Here is a 20609-nt window from a genome sequence, read left to right as displayed (position 1 = left end):
CACTGCTAACAAGTGGTAACACTGCCTTGCCAGCAGAAAAAGGAATCTCAGGATTGCATGTGATGTCATTTCCGAATTTGTTCGAGCATATCGCATGACGTCCCAGTGCAACCTTGCCTGTTGATTGCTGCCATGGTATTTTTACTTATGTCATTTCGAAAATGAGAAGTGTTTTGTTCCCTCATTGGATTGGTTTACTCGAAACTGTCTGCTTTTATTCAATCTGCCTGTTTTCCTTATCACCAATGAACAAAAGTTTCCAAGGACTTATTTTGTTGCTTCCTACAAGTCTAAGGCACGCAGGAGATTACAGACACTGGAATGAGAAACCAAACACAATCTATTGGAGGAATGCAGTGGGTCGAGAAGTATCAGAAGGAGAAAATGAATGCTCATCATTTGGAGCTAAATATCACATTTACAAGATATAGGAGCAGGAGTCGGCCCACTGGACCATAAAGTCAGTTCCACCATTCTACTTATGAGCTGATCCATCCTCCCACTCAGCCATATTCCCAGGCTTTCTCCCATAACAATTGATGCCCTGACTAATCAAATATCTATCCATCTGCCTTAAATACACCCAATGACCTCGCTCCCACCAATGGCAACAAGTTCACAGACTCATGATCCTAAAATGAAACCCTTTTATCCTGAAGTTGTGCCCTCTTGTCCTCGAATCCCCAACCATGGGAAACATCCTTGCCACATCTACTCTGTCCAGGCTTTTAAGCATTCAAAATGCTTGTGAGTCTATGAGGTATCCCCCCTCATCTTTCTGTTTTAATGATTTAAATGGGGACACACCAAATTTAAGTTCTTGGGACTCACTATTTTGGAGGATCTTTCCTGGAATTGTGAATAAAACATGATCCACCCCACCCAGCACACACTTTGTTCTTGCTGCTACCATCAGGGTAGAGGTCTAGGTGCCACAAGACACACAATACCAAGTTCAGGAACAACTGCTACCCGTCCACCATCAGACTCTTCATCAACAAACTCAATCAGGGAATCATTTAAGGACTCTTACTTTGGCATTTCATTGTTTTTTTTTTCTCTGTGTGTGTGTGTGTGGCACAGTTAGTTTGATTACATTTCTTTATTTGCTTGCAGGTGTACATTGAGCACTGCTAACAAGTGGTAACACTGCCTTGCCAGCAGAAAAAGGAATCTCAGGATTGCATGTGATGTCATTTATGTACTCTGACAATAAATCGGAAATCGGAATTCCTATATAGTTCCTACCAGCAGAGCCAGAGATAATTTATGTGCTCTACAATTCCATGATTATATTGCTGCAAGATCATTGACCTGATGGATGAAATAGTCTCCTTCTTTGCTACCATGAAATACAGAACATGTGTCGCTCATGCAGCTGTAATCTTGTATGATGCAGAAATGATTACTGAGAAAGTTAACCTGCTCCTCCTACGTGCACGCACTTAATAATGTTGATGCCATCATGAAGAAGGCTTGCCAGCAGCTGTACTTCTTGAGGTACTTGAGGAGATTTTGGTGTGTCACTGAAGGCTCTCAAAAACATCTGCAGGTCTCCTGTGGAGAGCATTCTGGCTGGATCTGACACTGTTTTGTACAGAGATGTCTATGCTCAGGGCAAGAAAAAGCTCCAGAGGGTTGTTAACTCGGCCTGTGACGTCGCAGGCACCCGTCTTCGCTCCATCGAGGGCATCTACAAGAGGCAGTCTGTACGCTCAAGGTCCCCCCACTACCCAGGCCATGCCTTCTTCACTCTGCTACCATCAGGGAAGACAAGCACTCAGCGGCACAAGGACAGCTTCTTCCCAATTGCCATCAGATTCCTGAATGAACAATGAACCAAAGATTCTGCCTTATTTGAGGACTATTTTTAGTGCTGTTTACATGAACGTTTACTCTGTGACGCCGCCGCAAAACAGCAAATTTTGTGACATTCCGATTCTGATTCTGAATGTTGGTGATAATGGAAATCTGAAAAAACTGTGGAGAGAAAATCAGAGGTAACATTTCAAGTCTTGAACACCAAATACCTTTCGGAACTTCTTTTGTCAATAGGTTGCTTCACAATTTGATGGACTCTGACAACTTCTGGACCTTTTTCTTTAACGATTCTTTGGGGAAGAAGCTTAATTCTTTGACTTGGGTGCTCCAATGCAAACCTTGCCTCATTCATGATGGACTGGAGACACCCTCAGGACTGCAAGCAACTGCTGGGACGTGAAGCCACGAAGACAATCTGCTGGAGGGAGTGGGAGAAGACAAGAATGGTCTTCATGCTGAGTTCCTCCCGCAGATTGGTACCTTACTGAAAGGTTGGGTCTGCATCTTTGACCTCGGCCGAGTTTCTCCTGCATTACTGCTGACTTTCGAGTTTTGCACCTCTAGTAAATCACTGTCAACCTTTTCTGGCATCTCTCTTGTCTGATCGTGCCCCTTGACTGGTGGGAGCGGGAGTTGCTGTATAATACAGTTGAAGGGCTCCTCCCCGCCGTGCTCGACTCCGATTTGTTTCTGGAGCTCTGCCCAAGTACGGATGCAACTCCCAGAACAGCACCCGAGTGCTCACCGACCAGACGCTCCAGATGTGTGGACTGTTCGCAAACGCTGGTCCATGTGGTGGGTCAAAGGCTTCTCTCTCCCTCCCTCCCTGCTGGGTTTCCCATTCTTTCAGGAAACAAGCGACCCAACGAGCTCCGCTGTTTGAAAAGAAGGGGAATTGAGATTGACAAACCGGTGAGTCCTTTAGTTTAATCAAAACCATAGAGTATCCTGGTTTCACCCGAATAACGAACCCTCAAGTTGTTAGAAAGCAGATCTGATGCTCTTCAGACTGTCTGTACAGTGCATGTAATTTGTATCGTGTATATTATGTATAATATATATTGGTTATTCCTTAATTTCACACACACACACACACACACACACACACACACACACACACACACACACACACACACACACACACACTCACATAGACAAACACACACACACACACACAGACACACACACACAGACATACACACACACACACACACACAGGCACACACACACATAGACACACACAGACACACACACACACACACACACACAGACACACACTCACACACAGACACACACACACACACACACAGACACAGAGACACACTCATCACCCACTCACACAGACACACACACAGACACACACACACTCATCACCCACTCACAGACACACACACAGAGACACAGTCATACAGACACACACACACTCACAGACACAGAGACACACTCATCACCCACTCTCACACACACACACACACACACACACACACACACACACACATAGACAGACAGACACACTCATCACCCACTCACAGACACACACACACACTCACATAGACAGACAGACACACTCATCACCCACTCACACAGACACACTCACAGACACACACACAGACACACTCACACAGACTCACACACACACACACACACACAGACACAGTCACACAGACACACACACACATTCACAGACACAGAGACACACTCATCACCCACTCACACAGACACACACACAGACACAGTCACACAGACACACACACACTCACAGACACAGAGACACACTCATCACCCACTCACACAGACACACACACAGACATAGTCACACAGACACACACACACACACTCGCAGACACAGATACACACTCATCACCCACTCATTCATCACCCACTCACACACACTCACACAGACACACACACACACACTCACATAGACAGACAGACACACTTATCACCCACTCACAGACACACACACACAGGCACACTCACTCAGACACACACACACAGACACACTCACACAGACACACACACACACACACACACACACACACATATTGACATAGACAGATACACACATTCACAGACACAGAGACACACTCATCACCCACTCACAGACACACACACACACACACATAGACAGACACACACACTCACAGACACAGAGACACACTCATCACCCACTCACACACACTCACATAGACAGACACACTCACTCATCACCCTCTCACACAAACACAGACAGACAGACACACACACACTGTATATATGAGTTTGTGTGAGTGTGTGTATATGCGTGTGTGCGTGTATGAACTTGCATTATATGTTGCATATCTGGAGTTAGGAGTTTGTGCACCCCATGCTGTTGTTACTTGCATTTTCAGTCAGATATTTTCTGCATAGATCTTGTACAGATATGCATTTTTTTTTCAGAGCATGCATGTATGCTGAGCCAATGTGCGCACGTGTGTTATGTTCCTGGACATGTATACGATGTGCTACGTTCTATAACATTGCCTGTCCACGCATCCGTGCATGTTCTGGCACTTGTTAATATTTAACCCTATTCAAATGATTGTCTTATGGAAGTAGTTTTCAAACTGTTCGCTCCCCCCACCCCCAGTCCTCATTCTACCTTAAGTATTCCCTAAGCCATAAGCGCTCTGTGATTAGTAAGGGATTGCTTAAGGTGGTATGCAAGTGGATAGAAAAAGGTTTGAAAACCACTGTTTTAATCGTACCTAATTGACTCGTTATGTGCACGGTTTCAGAACTCCAAAGGAAATGGGTCAATGACAATTTTCCTCAAGCAAAATATTTCAGTGACAATTGGGTCTAGAGCAGTGATTCTCAACCTTCCCTTCCCACTCACATTCCACCTTAAGCAATCCCTTACTAATCAAAGAGCACTGATGGCATAGGGAATACTTAAGATGGAATGTGAGTTTAGAGGAGCAGTTTGAAAACCCTCTCTTTTGGGGAGACTGGTTTGATGCTTCTTTAACCCACAATACGCCTGCAGCCTGGTGCAAGTCCCTTTGACGGCAGTCTGCATGGATTCCTCCCTTTGAGTCACCGACAGCTCGCTGTCTATGAGGGTCCTTCAGCTGCAGAACCCCTCAGTGGTCCTCTGCTCAGGTCACCCTCCTGTGGGTTGTCTCCTCTGCTTCTCCTTCTCAGAAGAGTTGGGGGGAGGGGGTCTCCTCATTTTCTGGTGCCCTGCACCGGTCCTCCGCTTCCCTGGATTCTGCAACCCCTCACGGCTGCTTTCAATCAAAGGTGCCGCCATCTTGGCCCCAGATTGGCTCCTTTTACAGGCCGTTCAAAGCCTATGAGGCGCAAATGACATTCGGACTGGGCAGTTGGACCCTGCGGGAGCACTGTGTCTCCTCTCCCCGCTCTCCATGGGTCCGCACCAGTGGCAGTGCTGCATTTTTTACCTAATTATTAAAAAATCTATATAACTGTGCTTTAAATATCTTTTATAAGGCAGGCTCCAATGCTTCCTTGGGCAGAGAATTCCACAGATCTGAAGGAGAAGCAGTTCCTTCTCGCCTCTGTTTTAGATTTAGTCCCTCGAATGCTGCGGCTATGTCCCCGAGTTCTTGGCTCACTTGCCAGCAGAAACAACCTCCATTCTTCTTTTCATAATTTTCTATCTTTCCATAAGATTTCCCCTCTGCGGTGGAAACACTGCATAGCTGTTAGCCCTGTCTGTATGAATATACTGCATGGGCCCCTATACCTGTGACTCCTCTTCTCTGAATCCCCACAAAGGCTGTTATGCCCAAACCCCTCCCTCAGTACCTGCCTTGGGACTGGGGCAGCAACATGTGAGATGGGCTGATGTTTAATGGTGATTAAAGCCTATTCATCACAACTCTAATGTGGTTGATCGGTAGAGCAACACCCTCATCCTTCTAAACTCCAGTGAGTATATTTCCAGGCAACTTGATCTCTCCTCATAAGATAACCCTCTCATTTGTGGATTCAACCTTGTGAACAACTTCTGCGTTGTCTCCAAAGCCACTATATTGTTTCTCAAGTAAGGAGACCAGAGCTGCACAGGTGTGGCTTTACCCGTATCCTGAACAGTTTCAGCAGAACTTCCCTGCTCTTAAAAATCAATCCTCCGAGCAATGAAAGACAAGAGCAAGGCACAAATGTGCTGAAGAAACCCACAGGTTTCTCCAGCACATTTCTGCATTGCCCTTCATCTTCAGACTTCCTTGATAAACTCTTGTTTAAATGAAGGACGTTTGCTTTCTTGATAACTTGCTGCACTTATATTTTTTAATTAATTGCATCTTAACAGTTTAGTTTTGAGAAAATAAAATAAATGTCATACAGTCATGCAACTCAGACATGTCAGTAAGGAGGATGAGAGTCATCTGTGTGATGCGACTGATCACAGAACAAATGATTAGAATGGGCATGAATTACTCTTTTCATTGCAGATAGGACCCTTTTGCTTTGGTCATGGTTGTCTAGGGAGCTGCAACGCCTGCCCAGATAGTTTGGGCTTGTAGGACACAGGGTTGGGTCAGCCACGCCAGTGTGTTTAGGTGGCTTTTCACTGCCCATGTGCCTCTCCAACCCATCACTGTTCTATGAGATGACTCTCTTGTCGACTGTCTAGTCTTTCATGTTTGTTGGATTTTGTGCTTTGGGTTCTCTTTCATTAATTGCAGCAATGTTATGTGGTGCTTAAAATGTGTCATATAAATAAATAGTCAATTCATTTCTTCTTCCCACTCCCACAGGCACCCCTCCCCCCCCTGCCACCCCCACCCCCAACCCTACTCTCGAAGCCAACTGACAGGCAGGGGCCGCAGCTATTGGTTGCCTTTCCGAGCTCATTACCATGATCCTGCCGAGAGTAGTGGTGCTACTGTTAGCCCTGCCAAAATATCCAATGATCCAGATCCTGGGATGACCATGGGGCAGCTCGGCCTTCATTGAGGAAGCTGGATGAACAGGTGGTTTTAACAGGTGTCTGAAGGAATTCCAGTGGAATAGCAAAGGTTTATTTTGTATTGTCCACCATACAGCCATATCCAATAGACAGAGAAATATAGCCAGAAACAGGCCCTTCAAGCCCCTTAACATCTACCAGCATCACTCACTTCTGCAAATGCACGCTCATCCCATTCTATTCCCTCCAAATCCTATCATCTCCTTCAGCAACATGTGAGATGGGCTGATGTTTAATGGTGATTAAAGCCTATTCATCACAACTCTAATGTGGTTGATCGGTAGAGCAACACCCTCATCCTTCTAAACTCCAGTGAGTGTATTTCCAGGCGACTTGATCTCTCCTCATAAGATAACCCTCTCATTTGTGGATTCAACCTTGTGAACAACTTCTGCGCCGTCTCCAAAGCCACTATATTGTTTCTCAAGTAAGGAGACCACCCGCATACAATTTATAGTAGGCAGGAGTAAAACACAAAAGTCTGTGGGCACTATGATTGAAGTAAGAACACGGTGCTGGAGAAACTCAGCAGGTCAAACAGTGTTACTTTATATAGCAAAGATAAAAGTGCGTAATCAACGTTTTGGGCTTGAGCCCGTCATCCAAGTATGAGCAAATACCAATGTTTTAGTCTTGAGCTGATCATCAAGGCTTGCTCATACCTGGATGAAGGGCTCAAACCTTTAATGTTGGTTATGTATCTTTGCTACATAAAGTGAAATGTCTGACCAGAATCAGAATCAGGATTTATTGCCATGAACAAGTCATAACATTTGTTGTTTTCCAGTTAGCGTCATAGAGCAAACATTCATATTATAAACACCTTACAACATTACTATATAAAATAATAGTAACTATAATCGTGGATGAAAAGTAGGGCAGTGACTTTGGTTCATTCACGAATCTGATGGGAGCGGCGAAAAAACTGTCCTTGTGCCATTGAGTGTTCGCCTTTAGGCTCCTGTACCTTTTCCAAGATGGTGGCTGAGTGAAGAAGGCCAGGCCTGGATGGTGGGGGTCTTTGAGGATAGAGGCTGCTTTTTTTGAAGACACTGCCTCATGTAGATGCCCTCAGTGGAGTGAAGTCTGGTCCCTGTGATGTTGCAGGCCGAGTTAACAACCCTCTGGAGTTTTTTCTTGTCCTGAGAGTCGGCACCTCCATACTAGGCAGTGATGCAACCAGCCAGAATGCTCTCCACAGTGCACCTGTAGAAGTTTTGGAGAGTCTTTGGTGACATACTGAATCTCCTCAGACACCTCACAAAATATAGCTACTGGTGAGCCTTCTTCGTGATTGCATCAATTTGGAGGCTCCAAGACAGATCCTCGGAAATGTTGACACCCAAGAATTTACAGTTCTTGACCCTCTCCACTACTGTGACCCCTGACTTCCTCCTGGTCCACAATCATCTCCTTGGTTTTGTTGACGTTGAGCGCAACATTGTTATTGTTACACCATTCAACGAGCTGATCTATCTCCCTCCTGTTCACTTCCTCATTGCCATTTGTGATTCTGCTGGCAACTGTGGTTTTGTAGCGTGTGCGCTACGTGAAGTCTGAAGTAAGAACGACAAACACAGTCGAGTGGAGGTTGAAGTCTGATTTATTGCACTGCCTGCTCTGTTTATATTCACTTCCTGACACTGTCGGCAGGAGTGACATGCCGGCTTCCGACTGGGCGGTGTTCCCGCCATTGCCTGCTGGTTCCTACCACGTGGGATGTTATGCGAGATGACAGCTGCTGGTCCCTGTGGGGCCTCCGTGTTCGCTGGCCATTTTGTGACCCGGGAGGTGACTCGGTCCATAGGCCCTCGGTACACAACCCCTCCTCCCCACTCCCACCCCGCACCCCCAGAACCGACAATTGGAATCTCCGCTGCCACTTTGGACAGCCTACCTTTGCGACACAGGCTGACTCTCAACTAGCTGGCTAATGTCTACGTGGGCCAGTTTCAGGCGGTTGAGGGTGAAGGTTTCCTCTTTGCTAGCAATGTGCAATACACACATCGACCCATTATGCCTGACGACTCTGTATGGTCCCTTGTATGGCCATTGGAGGGGTGCCAGTGTGCTCCCCTTCACACAAAAACATATTCGAAGGAGTGTGTCTTTTGGGACAACAATTTGGACTGGCCATGTGGTGGGGCTGTGTGGGAGGGGGAGTGCTAGGATACCCCATCTTTCCCTCAGCTGTTTCAGAGCCACCGTGGATATTTCTGGATCCTTAGTGACAGCCAAGAACTCCCTTAGAATACCAAGGGTGCATCATAGACCATTTCTGCTGCAGAGGCATTAATGTCCTCTTTCAACGTGATGCGTATCCCCAGAAGGATCCAAGGCAGTTCATCTGCCCTGTTGGGCCCCTTGTGTCTGTGGAACCGCTCCACCAACCCATTGCCCTGTGGGTGATATACCGTGGTATGGTGGAGTTGGGTTCCCAGCAAATCGGCCAGCACCTCCCAGAGCCCCAAGGTAAACTGTGCTCCCCTATCAGAGGTGAGATGTTCTGAGACTCCGAACCTCGACACCCAGGTGTTGATTAGTACCCTGGCGCAGGTCTCTGTGGTTGTGTCGGTCATTGGGACTGCCTCCAGCCACTTCATGGAGCTGTCAACCTTAGTAAGAGGTATCTCACCCAATGCGAAACCGGTAGTGGCCCCACTATGTTGACGTGGATGTGGCTGAACCTAAGCCACGCTGGCTCAAAAGTCTGGGAAGGTGTTTAGTGTGAGTTTGCACCATGGACGCCTGGCAGAGCATGCAGGTCTTGGCCCCCTGACTGACCTGCTTGTGGAGCCTGTGTCAGATGAACCTGCTGGTTACCATCTTCACCATGGTTCTGATGGCCAGATGCTCCAAGTTGTGCACCACATCGAAGACCTTCCAACTCCATGCTGATGGCATGATGGGGCAGGGTTTGCCAGTGGAGACATCACAGAGGAGCGTCAGGTTGCCAGGGGCAATGATAACATCCTCCAGCCACAGCCCAGAAAACTGTACACTGGAATTTCAGGGCCGTTGTTTGTGCCCTGGCTAGGGCTGAATAGTCTATGCCCTGGGATAGGGCATGGATGGAGTCATGGCAGGTTGGGAGAGTGCATTGGCCACCACATTACTCTTGCCAGTGATCTGTTGGATGTCCGTGGTGAATATGGACACATAGGAAAGTGCGTCTGCTGCCCAGGCGACCATGGGTTAGACTCTTTGTGGAAGGTGAAAGTCAGTGGTTTGTGGTCTATGAAGACCTTGAATTGTCTGCCTTCCAGAAAGTATCAGAAGTGTCTGATTGCCAAGTACATCATCATAGCTCCCAGTCAAAGGTGCTGTATTTAAATTCAGATGGTACCTGCTGAAAAAGGCCAGGGGCTGCCATTGCCAGTCAATCAGCTGTTCTTTGCCTTCTGGAACACCTCTGAGGCCTCCCCGCCTCAGGCAATGTCTTTATTTTTTCCTGCCATGAGTGTGAAAGGGGGAACATGATCTGAGCAGCTGCCAGTATGAATCAATGGTAGAAACTGATCATACTTGCAATTCTTGCAGCCCCCTTCATGGTTCACGGTTTCATGAACCACTGAATGCCCTCCGTCTTCTCAGGCAGTGGTTTCGCCCCGTACCTGTCAGTCTGATGCCCCAGGAAGTCAATTGCATCCAGCCTGAACTGACACTTGGTGGTATTGATGGACAGCCCAAACTCAATTAAGCAGGTGAATAGTTGTCTGAGTTGGGCCATGTGCTCTGAATGGTTGCGGCTGGCAATAAGGATATCGTCCAGGTAGATGAATGCGAATGGGAGGCCCGGCCCACTGCATTCTTCAGCTGTCAAAAAGTCTGAGCAGCATTCTTAAGCCTGAAGGGCATCCTCATGAGTTTGAACAGGCCGATGAGTGTGATTATGGAGATTTTGTGTATGTCCTTGGGATGCACTGGGATTTGATGATAACCCATAATTAAATCGGCCTTTGTAAACACTCGTGCCCCTTGTAAGTTGGTAGTAAAGTCTTAGATATGGGGCACGGGGTATCTGTCTAATGTAGTGGCCTCATTCAGGCGTCGTTAATCACCACATGGCCTCCACCCTCCTACTGCCTTCAGGACCATTTGCGGGGTGGCCGGGTGGGAAGCCCAGCAGTTGTCTGACCGTTGCACTATCCTCAACTCTTCCATTTTCTTAAATTCCTCTTTGGTGAGGGCAAGTTTATTAGGGGGAAGATGGCACACCCTGGAATGGAGCAGGGGGCCCTCAGTGAGGATGTGGTGCCTTACCCCTTACCCCTGCTTTGGATCCATGGAGAAAAATTGTGGCGTCACGATTGAGGAGAACACTCCCAGGATGTGTTTGTAGGTGTCGTCAGGCAGCATTATGGAATTGAGGTGGGGGGGGGGCTAGATATTTGGCTTCCTCCAGGGGCATTGTTTGAAATGTTCTGTGTGTACCAAATGCAGGCAGTGGGCACGCAGAAAATCAGCTCCCAGGAGCAGTTGCGCCTCTGTTGCGACAGTGAAAGTCCACTTAAATCAGTGGCTAGCAAATCATAGGGGATGGTACAGATTCTGTAAATTTGTATAGAGGTGCTATTCACTGCCCTCAATATCTGGCCTGGCTTGGCCTTCCGGCTGTTGAAGGTCTTAGAGGGAAAAACACTTATTTCGGCACCGGTGTTCACGAGGAACCACCTTCCCGACAGAGAGTCCCACGCATTGGACAACCACGACAGCCATAATGACGGATACCCAGAAATGCACAGGAGAGTGGCATCGATGGGCTTCCACATCCCATCGTTGATGGTAATAACAATATGGCTGGGCCGGGGGGTGGGGTGAGAGTTCCACTTCCCTCTCCGTCTACTATGGCCTTGTTGCCAGCTGTGGTGGGGGCTTGATGATCTTTTCCACTGAGCTGCCGTTTTCTTTCTTCACTCTCCCGAGTGTGTCCGCCCGGCCTGCGACTTTCCTCGGGTCACTGAAGTCCTCGTCGGTGAGCATGAGGTGGATATCCTCGGGAAGCTGCTCCATTTCTTTTTTTGTGTGATGTGATGAACGCATGTAAGCAAATTAACCTAACCCAGGTAAAGCCCCGAGCTGGTAGACATCAGGGTCAGCTTGGGCAGCCCAGTTTGTTGTCGGCAAACCCAACCTGTTGTTGAGAACGCTATCCTGCCACTTTAGAAGGTCAGAGAGATCCTCTGTGATTCAAGTCCCTTTTAACTGGAACAGCATCAAGGAGAAGGGAGTTAAGCCAGAAAGTCTGCAGATGCTGGGGGTTGAGTGCAATGCACAAAGGTGCTGGGCTGGAGAATCTCAGCAGATCATGCAGCATCCATAGGGAGTACGGGGTAACCAACGATTCAGGTCCTTCATCAGGTAACTGTCCATATTTGACAAAAACACAGGCTTGAAGCATTAGTTAACTTACTTCCGGGGGACTCTGCATGAGCTGCTGAGTATCTCTATTTTAGCATTGCACCAAAGAGAAGATATAATGTGAGCGAATTTGGAGAAACTGGGACTGTTCTTTACTGAGAGAGGGTTAAAGAGAGATTTAATTGGTGCATTTGCAATCATGATAAAGCTCGATAGAGGGGAGGAACCATTTCAATCGTAGTGGAATCAGTCACCACAGAGAGTGCTCCGATAACTGGCAAATAATTAGGTGAGAGTGTTTTGTTGTAACATGGAGAGTTTTTATATTATGTGTCACCGAAAAGGGTGGTGGAAGCTTTCAATATGATGATTAAAGAGGGACAGATGAATGGCTAACAAAGGAAATATTGTGGGGCTGCAAAGGAAGGCCTCGGGCGTGTAGCTTTAAGAGAATTGTTTCAACTTACAGCTCTCAGAGAAGGCAATGTGGCCAACGTGCTCGTGCCAACAGGGGTGCAGTGCTGCCGGAGCTCACCGGAGCACCGCTCCAGCACCTGAGGGGGCAGCCCTTGATGCTGTTTCTGGTGAGCTACGGCACCTAAAAATTAGAACTGCGCCCCTGCATCCCAAATAGATAAAGCTCTTGGGATAATACTGTAACGCGGTTGATGGCACTCGGAGACTTGGGAGGAGCACAGACACGCTTTTGTTAGCTCACAGTTAATGGACAGTATCTACAATTAGAGGTAAGGCGGGAAAACAGGGTTTATAATCAGGACCGATGGGGGCCGGATCCAAACGGAGGGGCCGGCCGTCTAATCTACTCGTAGACAGTGCAAACCCTTAGGGCCAAAATGGGCTCGGCAAATCAATAAAATGGATTGAATTATTAGGACCACTCTTGAGGGTTTTCCCCGCCTAGTAAATTTCATTAATAATCTGATACTGCAGAATGGAACTCCCCAAATGAGAGGAAGAAATTCCAATATCATTTAGAGACACGTAGGGGCTTTTTAGCTTTGTCATTTCAGCTTTCAATTTAAATTGATTTATTCCAGATTTTTAAATGTTTTTACATTTTTATTTTAATGATACATCATGGTTGAAAGCTCTTCTGGGCAAGGTATCCCATGCTTCCCAATTATACCCACGAACCTACCAACCCCATACGTTTATGGAACTTGGGAGGAAAACGTAGACATACAGCAAGGAAACAGACCCTTTCGGTCCATGATCCCGTGCCACCCAAATGACCTACAACCCCGGTAAATTTTTGAAACCCGAAGAAAACCTGCGCAGGTCACGGAGAGAAGGTTCAAACTCCTGACCGAAGTCGGAGGATTCGAATCCAGCTCTCTACATGATTGTTATATACAGAGGAAACCTGGGACTATTTTCTGCTAGAGCATGACATTAACATTATAAGAGCCACATCACACTTGAGAGTGGTGCATGTGCAGTGAAAGGCATTGTATCAGTACGTGACCCAGTAGTTAAATGTGAGTAAAGAAATGTGCTGTTAAACTTATAAGCCTTTCTATGTTTACTAAGACCTCCGAAGGTACAACCCAGGGACAACAAGGTGGTATCGGTAGGATAGATCGAAACCCACACCATACAGAAAAAAAAAATGGAAATAAACACAGAGAAGGAAACAAAGTAAAAACACCATTATCTGATCATCAGGGCTGGAGAAGCAGCAGCATTGCCTTTATTCATGGACGGGGAAGCCGATAATATCATAAAGGCTTTCAAAAAGTTCAAGCAGATGTGCAACCTGGCATTCAACAGTTTCCTCAAGGGAGCTACACCGGAGGAAAAGATTAGTTACGTCCTTCTTTGGACGGGGGAGCGAGGACTAGATCTCGCTGGGAGCTGGCTGAAGGGGAAGAAAATAACCCAGAAAGGATATTTGAAAATTTTTCCTCTCATCTAGAACCAAAATCCAACCATAGAATAAAGTGATATGAGTTCCAGGGATTAAAACAAGAACCTGACGAGTCAGTAGATAATTTCCTCACAAGGCTGAAGAACATGACAGCAAAATTCAAGTTCAAAGAAATAGAGAGAAGAGTCGACCAACTAATCTGGGGAAGTGCTCATCCTGAAGGGCAGATAGAAAAAGACAGTTTGAAACTAGCAGATGCCATAGGCGCAGCCAGGGCCTTTGTGACCACTAGGAGGCAAATTCAATCCCTCTCCATGCAGGCTAACATGCAGCACAGAGATATAAGGGTCAATGCCATAAAGTGCACGCAGAGAAAGTCGCAGACATCTGAGAACTGTAGGAGGTGCAACAGACTACAAGGACCACAAGAAATGCCTTTCGTATGGTTTGAAGTGCAGGACTTGTGGAAATGTCAATCACTGGGAAAAGATGTGTAGGTTTGGCATGAAAAGAGAGAGAAAACAAGTATACAGAAGGAAAGTACACCACGTCGAGGGAAACAACATCAGTGATTCTGACTCACTGACGCTCGGCATCAAAACAATACTCCTCCTGAGATGTCCAAGAAAGGGAAGAAAAAGTGAATTGCACACCAAGATCCAAGTGAAAAGAAACATCGGAAACAAACTGACAATATTCAACTTGAAAATAAAGTTGGACACTGGATCACAAAGTAATGTCCTCCCGCTCAGACTGTACCATCCCTGAAAACATGGTGGAGGAAGGCAAACTAGATGCCATAAATGTCACCCTCACAGTCTATGGTGGCCCTGTGATTAAACAACTAGGAAAAGTCCAATTAAAAGGTAGACGTAAAGGAAAGAAAGAACATTATATGCACATCCTTCGTGGTTTATGCCGATGAACCAGCAATACTAGGCCTGAATAATTGTCACGAATTATAGCTAATTTCTGTAAACAATGAGATCAGGGAGAAGGAAATGTCCAAGAGGACAACCCGCTTGAGCAACAGCCTCTGATCACAAACAAGGCTGGGCTCATGGACATGTACCCTGAATGCTTTGATGACACAGTCAGGTGCTTTGGAAATTTCAAATAGCACATAACCATAGACCCAGAATGCAAAACAATAATCCAAGCACCACAGAAAGTGCGAGTAGAGCTGAAACAAAGGCTAGAGCAGGAGCTCAGAGGAATGGAAGAAACACAAATGATAGCCAACTGACTGAGTGAATTCCAGGAAAAACTGAATGGCTGCCTGAGGATATGTCTGGACCCCAAAGACTTAAACCAAGGAGTCAAAAGAGGTCACTATCCAATACCAAGGGTGGAAGACATCACTTCTGAACCAGTGGGATCCAAAATCATTAACAAACTAGATGCAAAGAATCGATATTGGAGTGAAGCTGGATGAAGAATTGACACTGCTCACAATGTTCAATACTCCCTTTGGCCAGTACAAGTTCTGGAGATGACCTTTCGGCCTCAAGGTGAGCCAAGACAATTTCCAGCAAAAGATAGATGAGACCTACAGGGGATCCAAGGGCACTGTCGGCATCGCAGATGACATCCAGGTCTTTGGTAGATAAGGGAAAACCCACGACTTTCACCTACATGAAGCCATGGAGAGAACAAGATCAAACTCAATGCAGACAAATGCATCATTAAGGAAAAGGAGTGCCAATTCTTCAGAATGGTGGACACACCTGATAGGATCAGGCCAAGCCCAGAGAGGGTAACACTCATTGCTAAAATGGAACACTCAAATGACATAAATGAACTCAGAAGCTTCCTTGGCCTGGACCAGTACATGATTTCCTTCACCCCACACATGTCAGACCACACAGCCAACCTCAGAGAGTTGATGAAAGAGGATATGGAGTTTCAGTGGTCACCATTACACCAGTGAGATCTCGACAAGCTTAAGGAAGTGGTCTGCAGAGAAACAGAACTGAGCTCCTACGACAGAAAAAATAGCAGTCACATTACAAGTAGACACTTCAGAGGCCTTGGGGCAGCATTGGTGCAGGAAGGAAAACCGATAACCTTTGCCTCAAAAGCCCTGATAACAGCAGAGACCCGATCTGCCAATATCGAAAGGGAGCTATTGGCTGTCGTATATGGATGTGAGAAATTCCACAAATTCTTCTATGGGTGACAGTTTGTGGTTGAGAGTGATCATCGCTTGCTGGGACACATCCAGAAAAATGAAACACTTATCTAACATATGTATTGTTTGTCTCTATATACTTTATGTCTGGTTGTATCTCTGCATGCTTTGCCTCAAGGACTGGAGACCTCTGTTTTGTCGGGTTGTACTTGGGCAAACAAATGACAATAAACTTGTTTTGATATTAATAATGTTTTTCATAAATTTCTGCACTTCCTTTTGCTCCACTCCAATATTTTTTGAGCTTTGGTTATAATTATAGTTCCTAGATTCAGAATGATTGGTATCTGCTCAGGTTGCATTGTTGCTGTATGTGGGAACACAAAATGTTTGCCTTCAGTATGACATAGACCCATCGATTTTTTTGTTGAAATATATGATTTCTTTGGGAGGACCAGAGTTGGATAAATTTCCAATTGCATTTGTATGTCTAGTGCTGTCTGTAGCACGAAAATGTGTAGCTAGTACTTGAAAAGATAATGAATTGAGAACATATTATTATGAAAAAAATTACATGTAATTTGCTTGATAATTATTCAATTTTTATTAAAATGTTGTCTCCTTATTTGGAGTATATGAATTTGGAAATACTTTGAAATATTCTTTATATTAATTGCATTGTTTTTATATTTGGCTCCCCTTAAGGGAGCTGGCTGAAGGGATGGGAGGGTGGGTGGGGTTTTTTTTATATAAAAATTTGTTCTTCACTTTTCTTTGTTATGTTTAACTGTATTTTCATTAAAGTCTTTAAATAAAGTTTTCAAAAAAAAAGGTGCAGAAGGTCATCGCTGGCAGGTTACAATAAGACACAAGAAGCTGTTCCCATTAATTAAAGAACTTGGAGGGATAGATTGAACATTTTGGGTGATGGACACAGGGAACATTTTGAAATGGTGAGAGCTTTGGAAATGTTAATGTTCTATGGAATTCTTTGAACGCAGAGTGTTGATTCCTAACACAAGTGCAGTGATCAGTTTAAAGGGTAAATTGAATGTTGTCTTCATTACAGAATGCTTTGAGTTAAGGAACAAATTGATAAGACCATAGCTGGAGTATTATGTGCAATTTTGTGTCCTGACCGAAGAAACTTTATAAACTGCAAAATCGGGAGAGCTGTAACTGCAGTCGAGAGTATCAACATGTATAATTGTTCTTGCCTTTTCTCTTGGCATCATGTGATTGGTCCCACCATCACTTTGGGGAGCTGATAATGGAAAACAAACAGTTCACAATTGAATGAAAGAGATATTTTGTATCAGCAGATACAAGTGAAGTCCCAGAAATCATTATTCTTTGAGAAGGAGGAAATCAGGAAAATTATAATCGGCAGGGAAATTGTACTGAGCAGATTATTAGATTTACAGGAGGGCCTGCCTCTGAGAGCTGACAGACATCACCCTGGACCAGTGGTTCACAACCTTTTTTCTTTCCTCTCACATCCCACTTTAAGCAACCCCTATGCCATCGTTGCTCAGTGATCAATGAGGGATTGCTTAAGGTAGTGTGTGAGTAGGAAGGGAAGGTTGAGAATCATTTGCGCTAGACCCAATTGTAACTGAAATATTTTGCTTGAGAAAATTTATCATTGGTCCATTTCCTTTGGAGTTTTGAAACCATGCACATGACGAGTCAATGAGGTACAATTAAAACAGTAGCTTTTAAACTTTTTCTTTCCACCTATGTACCACCCTAAGCAATCCCTTACTAATCACAGAGCACCTATGGCTTAGGGAATACTTAAAGTGATAAGTGAGTGGAAATAAAAAGGTTGAGAATCAGTGCCCAGACCTAAAATCTGAAAAAGATGTGGCTCACGAGAGTATAAATTCTCCAAAACACTCTCAAGTCATGAAGGGTTCCATAGGCTTGAAAATAGCAAATTGTAGTTTCTTTATTCAAAAAGAAGGGGAACAGAGCATGAAACTACATGCCTTAGGGAGGTAGTTAACTCTTTCGAGATCATGCTGGCCGGCTGCATCACTGTGTGGCATGGTTGCTGTAGAGAAGCGGATCAGAGGTAAATCCACAGGGCTATAAGAATGGCAGAGAGGATGACTGACGTCTCTCTCCCCACCATCGATATGATCTACCAGGATCATCTCTGAAGAGGGCACGCAAAATTGTTAAGCACCCCTAGCACCCAAACACTGCATCTTTCAGCTACTCCTGTCGGGAAAGTGATACAGGAGCATCAAAGTCAGCACCACAAAACTGAGAAATAGTTTCTTCCCACAGGCAGTGAGAATACTGAACAACAAAATGAACTACTCACACTAACCAAAATAGATGCTACGATTTATTAAACAATATTGATTTAATTTTTATATGTATACTTGTCCTGCGAATGCATTGCTTGTTGGTGTGTCCCACGCACTAGACATGGTACTAATAGAAAGTTGTGGGCGATGGCTGAAGAGTTGGTACAGGGGGCAGGGCTTCATATTTCTAGATCATTGGGATCGTTTCTGGGAAAGGTCAGACCTCTATAAAAAGGATGGGCTGCACCTGAACTGGAAGGGGACAAATATTCTGGCAGGAGGGTTTGCTAGAGCTGTTGGGGAGGAGGGGGTGGTGGTGGGAATCATATAATGAATGCAGAAATTTGGGTAATAGGGCAAAAGCAAGATGCTATGACTCCTATGTTGAGGAAAGACAGGAAGGGGGAAAATTATAAATGCAACTAGTCAGGAAAGTTGAAATGTGTCTATTTCAATGCTAGGAGTATAAGGAATAAAGGGGATGAACTTTGAGCTTGGATCAGAACATGGAACGATGATGATGTAGCCATTACTGAAACCTGGCTGGAGGATGGACAGGACTGGATGATTCCAGGTACCAGGGGTATAGCTGTTTTATAAAAAAATTAGAAGAGGAAGAAAAGGGGGAAGTGGTATTGTTGCTTAAGGATTAGTATCACAGCTGTACTGAGGAAGGCGAGTCCACTAAGTCAGTGTGGGCGGAAATCAGAAATAGGAAGGAGCAATCACTGTGCTGGGAGTCATCTATAGGTCCCCTAATAGTCTCCCGGACACTGAGGAGCACATAAGCAGGCAGATTTTAGAATGAAGCAGGAAATACAGGATTGTAGACATGGGAGATTTTAACTTCCCTAATATTGACTGGGACCTCCTGACTGCAAAGGGGATAGATGGGGCTTAATTTGTTTGGTGCGTTCCAGAAGGATTCTTGACACAGTATGTGGACAGGCCGACGAGAGGAGGGGCCGCACTGGATCTGGTCCTGGGTAATGAACTGAGTCAAGTGGTCGACCTTTTGGCGGGGATGCACTTTGGGGAGAGTGTTCTCAACCCCCTTAGCTTCAGTCGAGCTATAGAAAAAGACAGACCCAGGCTAAACAGGAGAGTAATTAACGGGGAAAGAGCTCATTATGAAAGGATTAGACAGGAACAAGGGAATATTAATTGGAAAGAGATGTTCAAGGGGGAGAGGACAGAAGCAATGTGGAGGAAGTTAAGGGAACAATTGAGCTGGGTCCAGGACAGGTTTGTCCCACTAGGACAAGGAAAAAATGGTAAGGAAAGGGCCTGGAATGCCTTTCCAGGGGTGGTGGTAGAGGCTGAAATATTAGGAGCACATGGACGAAAGGAAAGTAGAGGCTTATAGGGTAGGGAAGGCCTTGCACTTTTATATGGTTTGGTACAACATGGAGGGCCGAAGGGCCTGTACAGTTCTGTAATATTTTAAGGTTTAATGTTTGTTATGTCTGATTGTGTTTGCATGTTTTGCTCCAAGGAACAGAGAACACTGTTTCATCAGGTTGTACTTGTACAATCAGATGATAAATGAACTTGAACTTATAACAAGACAGTTTTCACTATGGTTTTTGTAAAAGGGAAGATCATGTTTGACTACATTATTTTTTAATCGAAATAATATGTGCTGTGGATAAAGGGTAACCAGTAGCTATAACCATATTATATAACCATATAACAAATAGAGCACAGAAACAGGATAGTTCGGCCCTTCTAGTCCATACCAAACACCTAGACCCATTGACCCACACCCGGCCCATAACCCTTTACTCCTCTCTCGTCCATATACCTATCCAATTTTTCCTTCAATATTAAAATTGAACTCACATCTACCATTTCAACTGGAAGCTCATTCCACACTCCAACCACCCTTTCAGTTAAGAAGTTCCCCCTCATGTTTCCCCTGAACTATTTCCCCCTTCAACCTAAATCCATGTCCTCTTGTTTAAATCTCCCCCACTCTCAATGGAAAAAGCCTGTCCACATTGATACTATCTGTCCTGCTCATACCTCTGTCAAATCACTCCTCAATCTTATATGCTACAGGGAATAAAGTCTTAGCCTGTATAATCTTTTCCATAACTCAAACCCTGAAACCCAGGCAACATTTTT

The 20609-nt window shown here is 45.2% G+C and overlaps 1 protein-coding gene across 3 annotated transcripts in view; it reads left to right on the top strand.

The window, feature by feature from the left end:
* Positions 1-1136: 1136 nt before the first annotated feature.
* Positions 1137-20609, top strand: part of LOC138739615 (P2Y purinoceptor 8-like) — a 56056-nt gene continuing 36583 nt past the window's right edge. The window contains exons 1-2 of one of the 3 annotated variants that reach the window (XR_011342341.1): positions 1137-2733; positions 18944-19050. The gene's annotated coding sequence lies outside the window, so the exon portion shown is untranslated. Of the gene's footprint in view, positions 2734-12385; positions 12435-18943; positions 19051-20609 lie in introns of those variants that run through there. The other 2 variants (XM_069892012.1, XM_069892011.1) reach the window with 2 other exon arrangements.

Source organism: Narcine bancroftii, chromosome 7, assembly GCF_036971445.1.
Source record: "Narcine bancroftii isolate sNarBan1 chromosome 7, sNarBan1.hap1, whole genome shotgun sequence".
Classification (NCBI taxonomy): Eukaryota; Metazoa; Chordata; class Chondrichthyes; order Torpediniformes; family Narcinidae; genus Narcine; species Narcine bancroftii.
This window is presented reverse-complemented; position numbering and strand designations above follow the sequence as displayed.